Source organism: Salvelinus namaycush, chromosome 34 (genome assembly GCF_016432855.1).
Source record: "Salvelinus namaycush isolate Seneca chromosome 34, SaNama_1.0, whole genome shotgun sequence".
Taxonomy (NCBI): domain Eukaryota; kingdom Metazoa; phylum Chordata; class Actinopteri; order Salmoniformes; family Salmonidae; genus Salvelinus; species Salvelinus namaycush.
Genome location: NC_052340.1, coordinates 36,656,494 through 36,671,671, shown reverse-complemented (window position 1 = coordinate 36,671,671; position 15,178 = coordinate 36,656,494).

Below are 15,178 nucleotides of genomic sequence, written 5' to 3'. Positions count from 1 at the left end.
TACTCACATCCCTCTCACCACTACCATCTTCAGCCCTAACGTCACCATCCCTCCCTCTCACGACAACACTCTTCAGCCCTACAGTCACCATCCCTCTCTCTCACTGACACCACTCTTCAGCCCTACAGTCACCATCCCTCCCTCTCACTGACACACTCTTCAGCCCTACATTCACCATCCCTCCCTCTCTCTCACACACTCTTCAGCCCTACAGTCACCATCCCTCTCTCTCACTGACACACTCTTCAGCCCTACAGTCACCATCCCTCCCTCTCACTGACACACTCTTCAGCCTACAGTTCCCACCATCCTCTCTCTCACTCACACACTCTTCAGCCCTACAGTCACCATCCCTCCCTCTCACTCACACACTCTTCAGGCCCTACATTCACCATCCCTCCCTCTCACTCACACACTCTTCCAGCCCTACAGTCCACCATCCCTCCTCTCACTGACACACTCTTCACGCCCTACAGTCACTCATCCCCTCCTCTCACTGACACACTCTTCAGCCCTACAGTCACCATCCCTTCTCTCACTACACACTCTTCAGCCCTACAGTCACCATCCCTCCCTCTCACTCACACACTCTTCAGCCCTACAGTCACCATCCCTCCCTCTCACTGACCACTCTTCAGCCCTACAGTCACCATCCCTCCCTCTCACTCACACACTCTTCAGCCCTCACAGTCACCATCCCCCCTCTCACTCACACACTCTTCAGCCCTACAGTCACCATCCCTCCCTCTCACTCACACTCTTCAGCCCTACAGTCACCATCCCTCCCTCTCACGACACACTCTTCAGCCCTACAGTCACCATCCCTCCCTCTCATCTCACGACAACCTCTTCAGCCCTACAGTCACCACCCTCTCCTCTCACTGACACACTCTTCAGCCCTACATCACCATCCCTCCCTCCCATGACACACTCTTCAGCCCTACATTCACCATCCCCTCCTCTCACTGACACACTCTTCAGCCCTACAGTCACCATCCCCTCCTCTCTCACTACACACTCTTCACCCTACAGTCACCATCCCTCCCTTCCACTGACACACTCTTCAGCCCTACATTCACCATCCCTCCCTTCTCTCACACACTCTTCAGCCTCAAGTCACCATCCCCTCTCCTCTCGTGACACAACTCTTCAGCCCTACAGTCACCATCCCTCCCTCTCACTGACACACTCTTCAGCCCTACAGTCACCATCCCCTCTCTCACTCACACACTCTTCTTCAGCCCTACAGTCACATCCCTCCCTCTCACTCACACACTCTTCAGCCCTACATTCACCATCCCTCCCTCCTCTCACTCACACACTCTTCGCCCTACAGTCACCATCCCTCCCTCTCTCACTGACACACTCTTTCAGCCCTACAGTCACCATCCCTCTCTCTCACTGACACACTCTTCAGCCCTACAGTCACCACCCCTCTCTCTCACTCCACACACTCTTCAGCCCTACAGTCACCATCCCCTCCTCTCACTACACACTCTTCAGCCCTACAGTTCACCATCCCTCCCTCTCACTGACACACTCTTCAGCCCTACAGTCACCATCCCTCCCTCTCACTGACACACTCTTCAGCCCTACATTCACCATCCCTCCCTCTCACTCACACACTCTTCAGCCCTACAGTCACCACCCTCTCTCTCACTCATCACACTTCAGCCCTACAGTCACCATCCCTCCTCTCACTCACACACTCTTCAGCCCTACGTCACCATCCCTCTCTCTCCTCACACACTCTTCAGCCCTACAGTCACCATCCCTCCTCTCACTCACCACACTCTTCAGCCCTACAGTCACCATCCCTCCCTCTCACTGACACACTCTTCAGCCCTACATTCACCATCCCTCCTCTCACTGACACCACTCTTCAGCCCTACAGTCACCATCCCTCCCTCTCACTCACACACTCCAGCCCTACAGTCACCATCCTCCCTCTCACTCACACCTCTCAGCCCTACAGTCACCATCCCTCCCTCTCACTCACACTCTTCAGCCCTACAGTCACCATCCCTCCCTCTCACTGACACCACTCTTCAGCCCTACATCACCATCCCTCCCTCTCTCTCACACTGACACACTCTTCAGCCTACTCACCATCCACCCTCTCCACTGACACACTCTCAGCCCTACAGTCACCATCCCTCTCCTCACTGACACACTCTTCAGCCCTACAGTCACCATCCCTCCCTCTCACTGACCACTCTTCAGCCCTACGTCACCATCCCTCCCTCTCTCCACTGACACACTCTTCAGCCCTACATACATCCCCATCCCTCCTCTCACTCACACACTCTTCAGCCCTACATTCACCATCCCTCCCTCTCACCTCACACTCTTCAGCCCTACATTCACCATCCTCCCCCTCTCCACTCACACCTCTTCAGCCCTACATCACCATCCCTCCTCTCACTCACACACTCTTCAGCCCTACTCACCATCCTCCCTCTCACGCACACTCTTCAGCCTACTCACCATCCCTCCCTCTCACTGACACACTCTTCAGTCCTACAGTCACCATCCCTCTCTCTCACCTGACACACTCTTCAGCCCTACAGTCACCATCCCTCCCTCTCACTCACACCTCTTCAGCCCTACATTCCCCTCCCCTCCCTCTCACTCACACTCTTCAGCCCTACCTTCACCATCCCTCCCTCTCACTCACACACTCTTCAGCCCTACATTCACCATCCCCCTCTCACTCACACACTCTTCAGCCCTACAGTCACCACCCCTCCCTCTCACTGACACACTCTTCAGCCCTACAGTCACCATCCCTCCCTCTCACTCACACACTCTTCAGCCCTACAGTCACCATCCCTCCCTCTCACTCACACACTCTTCAGCCCTACATTCACCATCCCTCCCTCTCACTGACACACTCTTCAGCCCTACAGTCACCATCCCTCCCTCTCACTCACACTCTTCAGCCCTACAGTCACCATCCCTCCCTCTCATCACACACTCTTCAGCCACAGTCACCATCCCTCCCTCTCACTCACACACTCTTCAGCCCTACATTCACCATCCCTCCCTCTCACTCACACACTCGTCAGCCCTACAGTCACCATCCCTCCCTCTCACTGACACACTTTCAGCCCTACAGTCACCACCCTCTCTCACTACACACTCTCACCTATCACCATCCCTCTCTCACTGACACACTCTTCAGCCCTACAGTCACCATCCCTCCCTCTCACTCATCACCACACTCTTCAGCCCTACAGTCACCATCCCTCCCTCTCTACACACTCTTCACCCTACATCACCTCCCTCCCTCTCATGACACACTCTTCAGCCCTACATTCACCACCCTCCCTCTCCTCACACTCTTCACCCTACAGTCACCATCCCTCTCTCTCACTCACACACTCTTCAGCCCTACAGTCACCATCCCTCTCTCTCACTCACACACTCTTCAGCCCTACAGTCACCATCCCTCTCTCTCACTCACACACTCTTCAGCCCTACAGTCACCATCCCTCCCTCTCACTCACACACTCTTCGCCCTCAGTCACCATCCCTCCCCTCACTGACCACTCTTCAGCCCTCAGTCACCATCCCTCCCTCTACTGACACACTCTTCAGCCCTACAGTCACCATCCCTCCCTCTCTCTCTGACACACTCTTCAGCCCTACAGTCACCATCCCCTCTCTCTCACTGACACACTCTTCAGCCCTACAGTCACCATCCCCTCACTCACTGACACCTCTTCAGCCCTACAGTCACCATCCCTCTCACTCACTGACACACTCTCAGCCCTACAGTCACCATCCCTCTCTCTCTCACTGACACACTCTTCAGCCCTACAGTCACCATCCCTCTCTCTCACTGACACACTCTTCAGCCCACAGTCACCATCCCTCCCTCTCACTCACACACTCTCAGCCCTACAGTCACCATCCCTCCCTCTCCCTCACACACTCTTCACCCTACAGTCACCATCCCTCCCTCTCACTCACACACTCTTCAGCCCTACAGTCACCATCCCTCCCTCCACTCACACACTCTTCAGCCCTACAGTCACCATCCCTCCCTCTCACTCACACTCTTCAGCCCTACAGTCACCATCCTTCCCTCTCACTCACACACTCTTTCAGCCCTACAGTCACCATCCCTCCCTCTCACTCACACACTCTTCAGCCCTACAGTCACCATCCTTCCCTCTCACTCACACACTCTTCAGCCCTACAGTCACCATCCTTCCCTCTCACTCACACTCTTCAGCCCTACATTCACCATCCCTCCTCTCACTTACACACTCTTCGCCCTACAGTCACATCCCTCCCTCTCACTGACACACTCTTCAGCCCTACATTCACCATCCCTCTCTCTCCTGCACACACTCTTCAGCCCTACAGTCACATCCCCCCTCTCTCACTGACACACTCTTCAGCCCTACAGTCACCATCCCTCCCTCTCACTGACACACTCTTCAGCCCTACAGTCACCATCCCTCCCTCTCACTCACATCTCTTCAGCCCTACAGTCCACCATCCCTCCCTCTCACTGACACTCTTCAGCCCTACATTCACCATCCCTCCCTCTCACTGACACACTCTTCAGTCCTACAGTCACCATCCCTCTCTCTCACTGACACACTCTTCAGCCCTACAGTCACCATCCCTCCCTCTCACTCACACACTCTTCAGCCCTACAGTCACCATCCCTCTCTCTCACTGACACACTCTTCAGCCCTACAGTCACCATCCCTCCCTCTCACTCACACACTCTTCCCCTACAGTCAACTCCCTCCCTCTCACTCACACACCTTCAGCCCTACAGTCACCATCCCTTCTCTCACTCACACACTCTTCAGCCCTACAGTCACCACCCTCCCTCTCACTCACACACTCTTCAGCCCTACAGTTCACCATCCCTCCCTCTCACTCAACACTCTTCAGCCCTACAGTCACCATCCCTCCCTCTCACTCACACACTCTTCAGCCTACAGTCACCATCCCTCCCTCTCACTCACACTCTTCAGCCCTACAGTCACCATCCCTCCCTCTCACTGACACACTCTTCAGCCCTACAGTCACCATCCCTCCCTCTCTCTCACTGACACACTCTTCAGCCCTACAGTCACCATCCCTCTCTCTCACTGACACACTCTTCAGCCCTACAGTCACCATCCCTCTCACTCACTGACACACTCTTCAGCCCTACAGTCACCATCCCTCCCTCTCACTGACACACTCTTCACAGCCCACAGTCACCATCCCTCTCTCTCACTGACACACTCTTCACCCTACAGTCACCATCCCTCCTCTCACTGACACACTCTTCAGCCCTCATTCACCATCCCTCCCTCTCTTCTCACCACACTCTTCACCCTACAGTCACCATCCCTCTCTCTCACTGACACACTCTTCAGCCCTACAGTACCATCCCTCCCTCTCACTGACACACTCTTCAGCCCTACAGTCACCATCCCTCTCTCTCACTCACACACTCTTCAGCCCTACAGTCACCATCCCTCCCTCTCACTCACACACTCTTCAGCCCTACATTCACCATCCCTCCCTCTCACTCACACACTCTTCAGCCCTACAGTCACCATCCCTCCATCTCACTGACACACTCTTCAGCCCTACAGTCACCATCCCTCTCTCTCACTGACACACTCTTCAGCCCTACAGTCACCATCCCTCTCTCTCACTGACACACTCTTCAGCCCTACAGTCACCATCCCTCCCTCTCACTCACACACTCTTCAGCCCTACAGTCCACCATCCCTCCCTCTCACTGACACACTCTTCAGCCCTACAGTCACCATCCCTCCCTCTCACTCACACACTCTTCAGCCCTACAGTCACCATCCCCTCCCTCTCACTCACCACTCTTCAGCCCTACCAGTCACCATCCCTCCCTCTCACTCACACTCTTCAGCCCTACAGTCACCATCCCTCCCTCTCACTGACACACTCTTCAGCCCTACAGTCACCATCCCTCCCTCTCTCTCACTGACACACTCTTCAGCCCTACAGTCACCATCCCTCTCTCTCACTGACACACTCTTCAGCCCTACAGTCACCATCCCTCTCACTCACTGACACACTCTTCAGCCCTACAGTCACCATCCCTCTCTCTCACTGACACACTCTTCAGCCCTACAGTCACCATCCCTTCTCTCACGACACACTCTTCAGCCCTACAGTCACCATCCCTCCCTCTCACTGACACACTCTTCGCCCTACATTCACCATCCCTCCCTCTCCTCTCACACACTCTTCAGCCCTACAGTCACCATCCCTCTCTCTCACTGACACCTCTTCGCCCTACAGTCACCATCCCTCCCTCTCACTGACACACTCTTCAGCCCTACAGTCACCATCCTCTCTCTCACTCACACACTCTTCAGCCCTACAGTCAACACTCCCTCCCTCTCCACTCACACACTCTTCAGCCTACATTCACCATCCCTCCCTCTCACTCACCACTCTTCAGCCCTACAGTCACCATCCCTCCCTCTCACTGACACACTCTTCAGCCCTACTCCACCATCCCTTCTCCTCACTGACACACTCTTCAGCCCTACAGTCACCATCCCTCTCTCTCACTACACACTCTTCAGCCCTACAGTCACCATCCCTCCCTCTCACTGACACACTCTTCAGCCCTACAGTCACATCCCTCCCTCCTCACTGACACACTCTTCAGCCCTACAGTCACCATCCCTCCCTCTCACTGACACACTCTTCAGCCCTACATCACCATCCCTCCCTCTCACTCACACACTCTTCAGCCCTACAGTCACCATCCCTCTCTCTCACTCACACACTCTTCAGCCCTACAGTCACCATCCCTCTCTCTCACTCACACACTCTTCAGCCCTACAGTCACCATCCCTCTCTCTCACTCACACACTCTTCAGCCCTACAGTCACCATCCCTCTCTCTCACTCACACACTCTTCAGCCCTACAGTCACCATCCCTCCCTCTCACTGACACACTCTTCAGCCCTACATTCACCATCCCTCCCTCTCACTGACACACTCTTCAGCCCTACAGTCATCACCATCCCTCTCTCACTCACACACTCTTCAGCCCTACAGTCACCATCCCTCCCTCTCACTCACACACTCTTCAGCCTACAGTCACCATCCCTCCCTCTCACTCACACTCTTCAGCCCTACAGTCACCATCCCTCCCTCTCACTGACACACTCTTCAGCCCTACAGTCACCCCCTCCCTCTCTCTCACTGACACACTCTTCAGCCCTACAGTCACCATCCCTCTCTCTCACTGACACACTCTTCAGCCCTACAGTCACCATCCCTCTCACTCACTGACACACTCTTCAGCCCTACAGTCACCATCCCTCCCTCTCACTGACACACTCTTCAGCCCTACAGTCACCATCCCTCTCTCTCACTGACACACTCTTCAGCCCTACAGTCACCATCCCTCCCCTCACTCACACACTCTTCAGCCCTACATTCACCATCCCTCCCTCTCACTCACACTCTTCAGCCCTACATTCACCTCCTCCCCTCTCACTCACACACTCTTCAGCCCTACATTCACCATCCCTCCCTCTCACTCACACACTCTTCAGCCACATTCACCATCCCTCCCTCTCATCGACACACTCTTCAGCCCTACATTCACCATCCCTCCCTCTCACTGACACACTCTTCAGTCCTACAGTCACCATCCCTCTCTCTCACTGACACACTCTTCAGCCCTACAGTCACCATCCCTCCCTCTCACTCACACACTCTTCAGCCCTACATTCACCATCCCTCCCTCTCACTCACACTCTTCAGCCCTACATTCACCATCCCTCCCTCTCACTCACACACTCTTCAGCCCTACATTCACCATCCCTCCCTCTCACTCACACACTCTTCAGCCCTACAGTCACCATCCCTCCCTCTCACTGACACACTCTTCAGCCCTACAGTCACCATCCCTCCCTCTCACTCACACTCTTCAGCCCTACAGTCACCATCCCTCCCTCTCACTCACACACTCTTCAGCCCTACAGTCACCATCCCCCCTCTCACTCACACACTCTTCAGCCCTACATTCACCATCCCCCCTCTCACTGACACACTCTTCAGCCCTACAGTCACCATCCCTCCCTCTCACTCACACTCTTCAGCCCTACAGTCACCATCCCTCCCTCTCACTCACACACTCTTCAGCCCTACAGTCACCATCCCTCCCTCTCACTCACACACTCTTCAGCCCTACATTCACCATCCCTCCCTCTCACTCACACACTCTTCAGCCCTACAGTCACCATCCCTCCCTCTCACTGACACACTCTTCAGCCCTACAGTCACCATCCCTCTCTCTCACTGACACACTCTTCAGCCCTACAGTCACCATCCCTCTCTCTCACTGACACACTCTTCAGCCCTACAGTCACCATCCCTCCCTCTCACTCACACACTCTTCAGCCCTACAGTCACCATCCCTCCCTCTCACTGACACACTCTTCAGCCCTACAGTCACCATCCCTCCCTCTCACTGACACACTCTTCAGCCCTACATTCACCAACCCTCCCTCTCACTCACACACTCTTCAGCCCTACAGTCACCATCCCTCTCTCTCACTCACACACTCTTCAGCCCTACAGTCACCATCCCTCTCTCTCACTCACACACTCTTCAGCCCTACAGTCACCATCCCTCTCTCTCACTCACACACTCTCTCAGCCCTACAGTCACCATCCCTCTCTTCACTCACACACTCTTCAGCCCTGCAGTCACCATCCCTCCCTCTCACTGACACACTCTTCAGCCCTACAGTCACCATCCCTCCCTCTAGCTGACACACTCTTCAGCCCTACAGTCACCATCCTCCCTCTCTCTCCTCCTGACACACTCTTCAGCCCTACAGTCACCATCCCTCTCTCTCACTGACACACTCTTCACCCTACAGTCACCATCCCTCTCACTCACTGACACACTCTTCAGCCCTACAGTCACCATCCCTCTCACTCACTGACACACTCTTCAGCCCTACAGTCACCATCCCTCTCTCTCACTGACACACTCTTCAGCCCTACAGTCACCATCCCTCTCTCTCACTGACACACTCTTCAGCCCTACAGTCACCATCCCTCCTCTCATCACACTCTTCAGCCCTACAGTCACCATCCCTCCCTCTCACTCACACACTCTTCAGCCCTACAGTCACCATCCCTCCCTCTCACTCACACACTCTTCAGCCCTACAGTCACCATCCCTCCCTCTCACTCACACACTCTTCAGCCCTACAGTCACCATCCCTCCCTCTCACTCACACTCTTCAGCCCTACAGTCACCATCCTTCCCTCTCACTCACACACTCTTCAGCCCTACAGTCACCATCCCTCCCTCTCACTCACACACTCTTCAGCCCTACAGTCACCATCCTTCCCTCTCTCTCACACACTCTTCAGCCCTACAGTCACCATCCTTCCCTCTCACTCACACTCTTCAGCCCTACATTCACCATCCCTCCCTCTCACTTACACACTCTTCAGCCCTACAGTCACCATCCCTCCCTCTCACTGACACACTCTTCAGCCCTACATTCACCATCCCTCCCTCTCACTGACACACTCTTCAGCCCTACAGTCACCATCCCTCCCTCTCACTGACACACTCTTCAGCCCTACAGTCACCATCCCTCCCTCTCACTGACACACTCTTCACCTACAGTCACCATCCCTCCTCTCACTCACACACTCTTCAGCCCTACAGTCACCATCCCTCCCTCTCACTGACACACTCTTCAGCCCTACATTCACCATCCTCCTCTCACTGACACACTCTTCAGCCCTACAGTCACCATCCTCCCTCTCACTGACACACTCTTCAGCCCTACAGTCACCACCCTCCCCTCACTCACACACTCTTCAGTCCTACAGTCACCATCCCTCCCTCTCACTGAACACACTCTTCAGCCTACATTCACCATCCTCCCTCCTCACTCACACTCTTCAGCCCTACATTCACTCACCATCCCTCCCTCTCACTCACACACTCTTCAGCCCTACATTCACCATCCCTCCCTCTCACTCACACACTCTTCAGCCCTACATTCACCATCCCTCCCTCTCACTGACACACTCTTCAGCCCTACAGTCACCATCCCTCCCTCTCACTGACACACTCTTCAGCCCTACAGTCACCATCCCTCCCTCTCACTCACACACTCTTCAGTCCTACAGTCACCATCCCTCCCTCTCACTGACACACTCTTCAGCCCTACATTCACCATCCCTCCCTCTCACTCACACTCTTCAGCCCTACATTCACCATCCCTCCCTCTCACTCACACACTCTTCAGCCCTACATTCACCATCCCTCCCTCTCACTCACACACTCTTCAGCCCTACATTCACCATCCCTCCCTCTCACTGACACTCTTCAGCCCTACATTCACCATCCCTCCCTCTCACTGACACACTCTTCAGTCCTACAGTCACCATCCCTCCCTCTCACTGACATACTCTTCAGTCCTACAGTCACCATCCCTCTCTCTCACTGACCACTCTTCAGCCCTACAGTCACCATCCCTCTCTCTCACTGACACACTCTTCAGCCCTACAGTCACCATCCCTCCCTCTCACTGACACACTCTTCAGCCCTACAGTCACCATCCCTCCCTCTCACTCACACTCTTCAGCCTACAGTCACCATCCCTCCCTCTCACTCACACACTCTTCAGCCCTACATTCACCATCCCTCCCTCTCACTCACACACTCTTCAGCCCTACATTCACCATCCCTCCCTCTCACTGACACACTCTTCAGTCCTACAGTCACCATCCCTCTCTCTCACTGACACACTCTTCAGCCCTACAGTCACCATCCCTCCCTCTCACTCACACACACTCTCAGCCCTACAGTCACCATCCCTCTCTCTCACTGACACACTCTTCAGCCCTACAGTCACATCCCTCCCTCTCACTCACACACTCTTCAGCCCTACAGTCACCATCCCTCCCTCTCACTCACACACTCTTCGCCCTACAGTCACCATCCCCCTCTCACTCACACACTCTTCAGCCCTACAGTCACATCCCTCCCTCTCACTCACACACTCTTCAGCCCTACAGTCACCATCCCTCCCTCTCACTCACACACTCTTCAGCCCTACAGTCACCATCCCTCCCTCTCACTGACACACTCTTCAGCCCTACAGTCACCATCCCTCCCTCCTCTCTCCACACACTCTTCAGCCCTACAGTCACCATCCCTCCCTCACTGACACACTCTTCAGCCCTACATTCACCATCCCTCCTCTCACTGACACACTCTTCAGCCCTACAGTCACCACCCTCCCTCTCACTGACACACTCTTCAGCCCTACAGTCACCATCCCTCCCTCTCACTGACACACTCTTCAGCCCTACAGTCACCATCCCTCCCTCTCACTGACACACTCTTCAGCCCTACAGTCACCATCCCTCCCTCTCACTCACACACTCTTCAGCCCTACAGTCACCATCCCTCCCTCTCACTGACACACTCTTCAGCCCTACATTCACCATCCCTCCCTCTCACTGACACACTCTTCAGCCCTACAGTCACCATCCCTCTCTCACTGACACCTCTTCAGCCCTACAGTCACCATCCCTCCCTCTCACTCACACACTCTTCAGTCCTACAGTCACCATCCCTCCCTCCACTGACACACTCTTCAGCCCTACATTCACCATCCCTCCCTCTCACTCACACTCTTCAGCCCTACATTCACCATCCCTCCCTCTCACTCACACACTCTTCAGCCCTACATTCACCATCCCTCCCTCTCACTCACACACTCTTCAGCCCTACATTCACCATCCCTCCCTCTCACTCACACACTCTTCAGCCCTACAGTCACCATCCCTCCCTCTCACTGACACACTCTTCAGCCCTACATTCACCATCCCTCCCTCTCACTGACACACTCTTCAGTCCTACAGTCACCATCCCTCCCTCTCACTGACACACTCTTCAGCCCTACAGTCACCATCCCTCCCTCTCACTGACACACTCTTCAGCCATACAGTCACCATCCCTCCCTCTCACTCACACACTCTTCAGCCCTACAGTCACCATCCCTCCCTCTCACTCACACACTATTCAGCCCTACAGTCACCATCCCTCCCTCTCACTCACACACTCTTCAGTCCTACAGTCACCATCCCTCCCTCTCACTCACACACTCTTCAGCCCTACAGTCACCATCCCTCCCTCTCACTCACACACTCTTCAGCCCTACAGTCACCATCCCTCCCTCTCACTCACACACTCTTCAACCCTACAGTCACCATCCCTCCTCTCACTCACACACTCTTCAGCCCACAGTCACCATCCCTCCCTCTCACTCACACACTCTTCAGCCCTACAGTCACCATCCCTCCCTCTCACTCACACACTCTTCAGCCCTACAGTCACCATCCCTCCCTCTCACTCACACACTCTTCAGCCCTACAGTCACCTTCAGGATCTTTCTTTCTCTTTGTCTGATCCGGTCTTTTTCTATTTCACTCTTAGAACACCCTTCTCATCCCCCCCTCTCTCTCTCTCACACACACTCTCACACACACACACAGTGTTTGTAGAAGTGAGCTGGCTGGCAGAGGAACACTGGCTGACAGGTGAATATGAGCAGTATGTATGGTATATCCATGTGTGTGTGAGAGACAGTGTGTGTGTGTGTGTGTGTGTGTGTGTGTGTGTGTGTGTGTGTGTGTGTGTGTGTGTGTGTGTGTGTGTGTGTGTGTGTGTGAGTGAGTGAGTGAGTGAGTTTGAGCAGATGACACAAGTGAAACACATACTCACTCTATCTCTCCTGCAAAACACACACACACTCTCTCTCACACACACACACGCACACACTCTCTCCATCTCTCACACACATAGCAATTATGCAAATGACCCGGCCTTTCCACGTCATTTTCCCAGGAACAGAAGAGGAGAGGGGGAGGAGTGGATGAGAAGGGAGGGATGAGAGGAGGAGAGGATGAGAAGGGAGAGATGAGGAGGAGGAGATGATGAGAAGGGAGGGATGAGAGGAGGAGAGGAGGAGAAGGGAGGGATGAGAGGAGGAGAAGGAGGGATGAGGAGGAGAAGGGAGGGATGAGAGGGAGGAGAGGATGAGAAGGGAGGGATGAGAGGAGGAGAGGGGGAGGAGGAAGGGATGAGAGGAGGAGGAGTGAGGGATGAGAGGAGGAAGGGATGAGAGGATGAGAAGGGAGGGATGAGAGGAGGAGAGAGGGGTAGAGGAGGAAGGATGAGAAGGAGGGATGAGAGGAGGAGAGGATGAGAAGGGAGGGATGAGAGGAGGAGAGGGGGAGGAGGAAGGGATGAGAGGAGGAGGAGTGAGGAGGAGAGGATGAGAAGGGAGGGATGAGAGGAGGAGAGGATGAGAAGGGAGGGATGAGAGGAGGAGAGGATGAGAAGGAGGATGAGAGGGAGAGAGGATAGAAGGAGGGATGAGAGGAGGAGAGGATGAGAAGGGAGGGATGAGAGGAGGAGAGGAGGGGTGAGAGGAGGAGAGGATGAGAAGGGAGGGATGAGAGGAGGAGAGGAGGGGTGAGAGGAGGAGAGGATGAGAAGGGAGGGATGAGAGGAGGAGAGGATGAGAAGGGAGGGATGAGAGGAGGAGAGGGGGAGGAGGAAGGGATGAGAGGAGGAGGAGTGAGGAGGAGAGGATGAGAAGGGAGGGATGAGAGGAGGAGAGGATGAGAAGGGAGGGATGAGAGGAGGAGAGGATGAGAAGGGAGGGATGAGAGGAGGAGAGGATGAGAAGGAGGGAGAGAGAGGATGAGGAGGAGGAGAGGAGAGAGAGGAGAGGGATGAGAGGAGAGAGAGAGGAGGGATGAGGAGAGGAGAGAGGATGAGGAGAGGAGAGAGGGAGGAGAAGAGAGAGGATGAAAGGGAAGAGATGAGGAGAGGAATGAGAAGGTGAGGGAAGGAAGGGAGAAGGTAAAAGAGGAGAGGGAGGGGCTGAGAAGCTGCAGTGCGGACTCCAGACAGACAATTGTTCTCTAGACAAGGAGAGAGATGCTGCAACACACACACACACACTACACACAACACACACTACACACACAACACACTACACACTACACACTAAACACAACACACTACACACTACACACTAAACACAACACACTACACACTAAACACAACACACTACACACTAAACACAACACACTACACACACACACACACACACACACTACACACTACACACCTAGCTCTCACAGTCTCTTGTCAGAATTAGACGTTCATCCATGGTTCTCGAACGTCAAATTTAGAAGTGTTTAAGGTTCAGGTTAGGCATTAACTCTGAATGGTTAAGAGTTACAGTTTGTGATTGGCTTAAAACAAAACTCTCAAAAACAACTTTCTACCGCTGGACTTACGGCCATCAGCCATCCCCGTCCACAACACCCAAACCTACTTGAAGGTAACAGCACTCACTGGTGCCCCTAGTGGCCGGTTTCCACCTCATCTCCCGACGTCCTCAGACATGGATGGACGTCGAATACTGACTTATATCACCGGTGACCTGGCTGACTACACACGACCACACACTTACACAGAAACACACACACACACTCACACAACGTCTTGTAATGGGAATCAATTTAGAATTGATTCCATCGATCGCTGAACACGGAGGTGGAATCAGTCGTCCATATGATTCCCAATTTAATTAAGAATTGTAATCAATTCCTATTCCAACGAGATAAAACACATTGAGAAAAATTCATGAATTAAACAGAACACTGCGCACACACACAGCCTTTTTCGGCAGTCCAGTCCAGTCTAGTTTAGCCCAGTCCAGTCTAGTCCAGTCCTGTCTAGTCTAGTTTAGCCCAGTCCAGTCTAGTCCAGTCCTGTCTAGTCTAGTTTAGCCCAGTCCAGTCCAGTCTAGTTTAGCCCAGTCCAGTCTAGTCCAGTCCTGTCTAGTCTAGTTTAGCCCAGTCCAGTCCAGTCCAGTCCAGTCTAGTTTAGCCCAGTCCTGTCTAGTCCTGTCTAGTTTAGCCCAGTCCTGTCTAGTCCTGTCTAGTTTAGCCCAGTCCTGTCTAGTCCTGTCTAGTTTAGCCCAGTCCAGTCTAGTCCTGTCTAGTTTAGCCCAGTCCAGTCTAGCCCAGTCCTGTCTAGTCTAGTCTAGTTTAGCCCAGTCCAGTCTAGTCCAGTCCAGTCCATCTAGTTCTG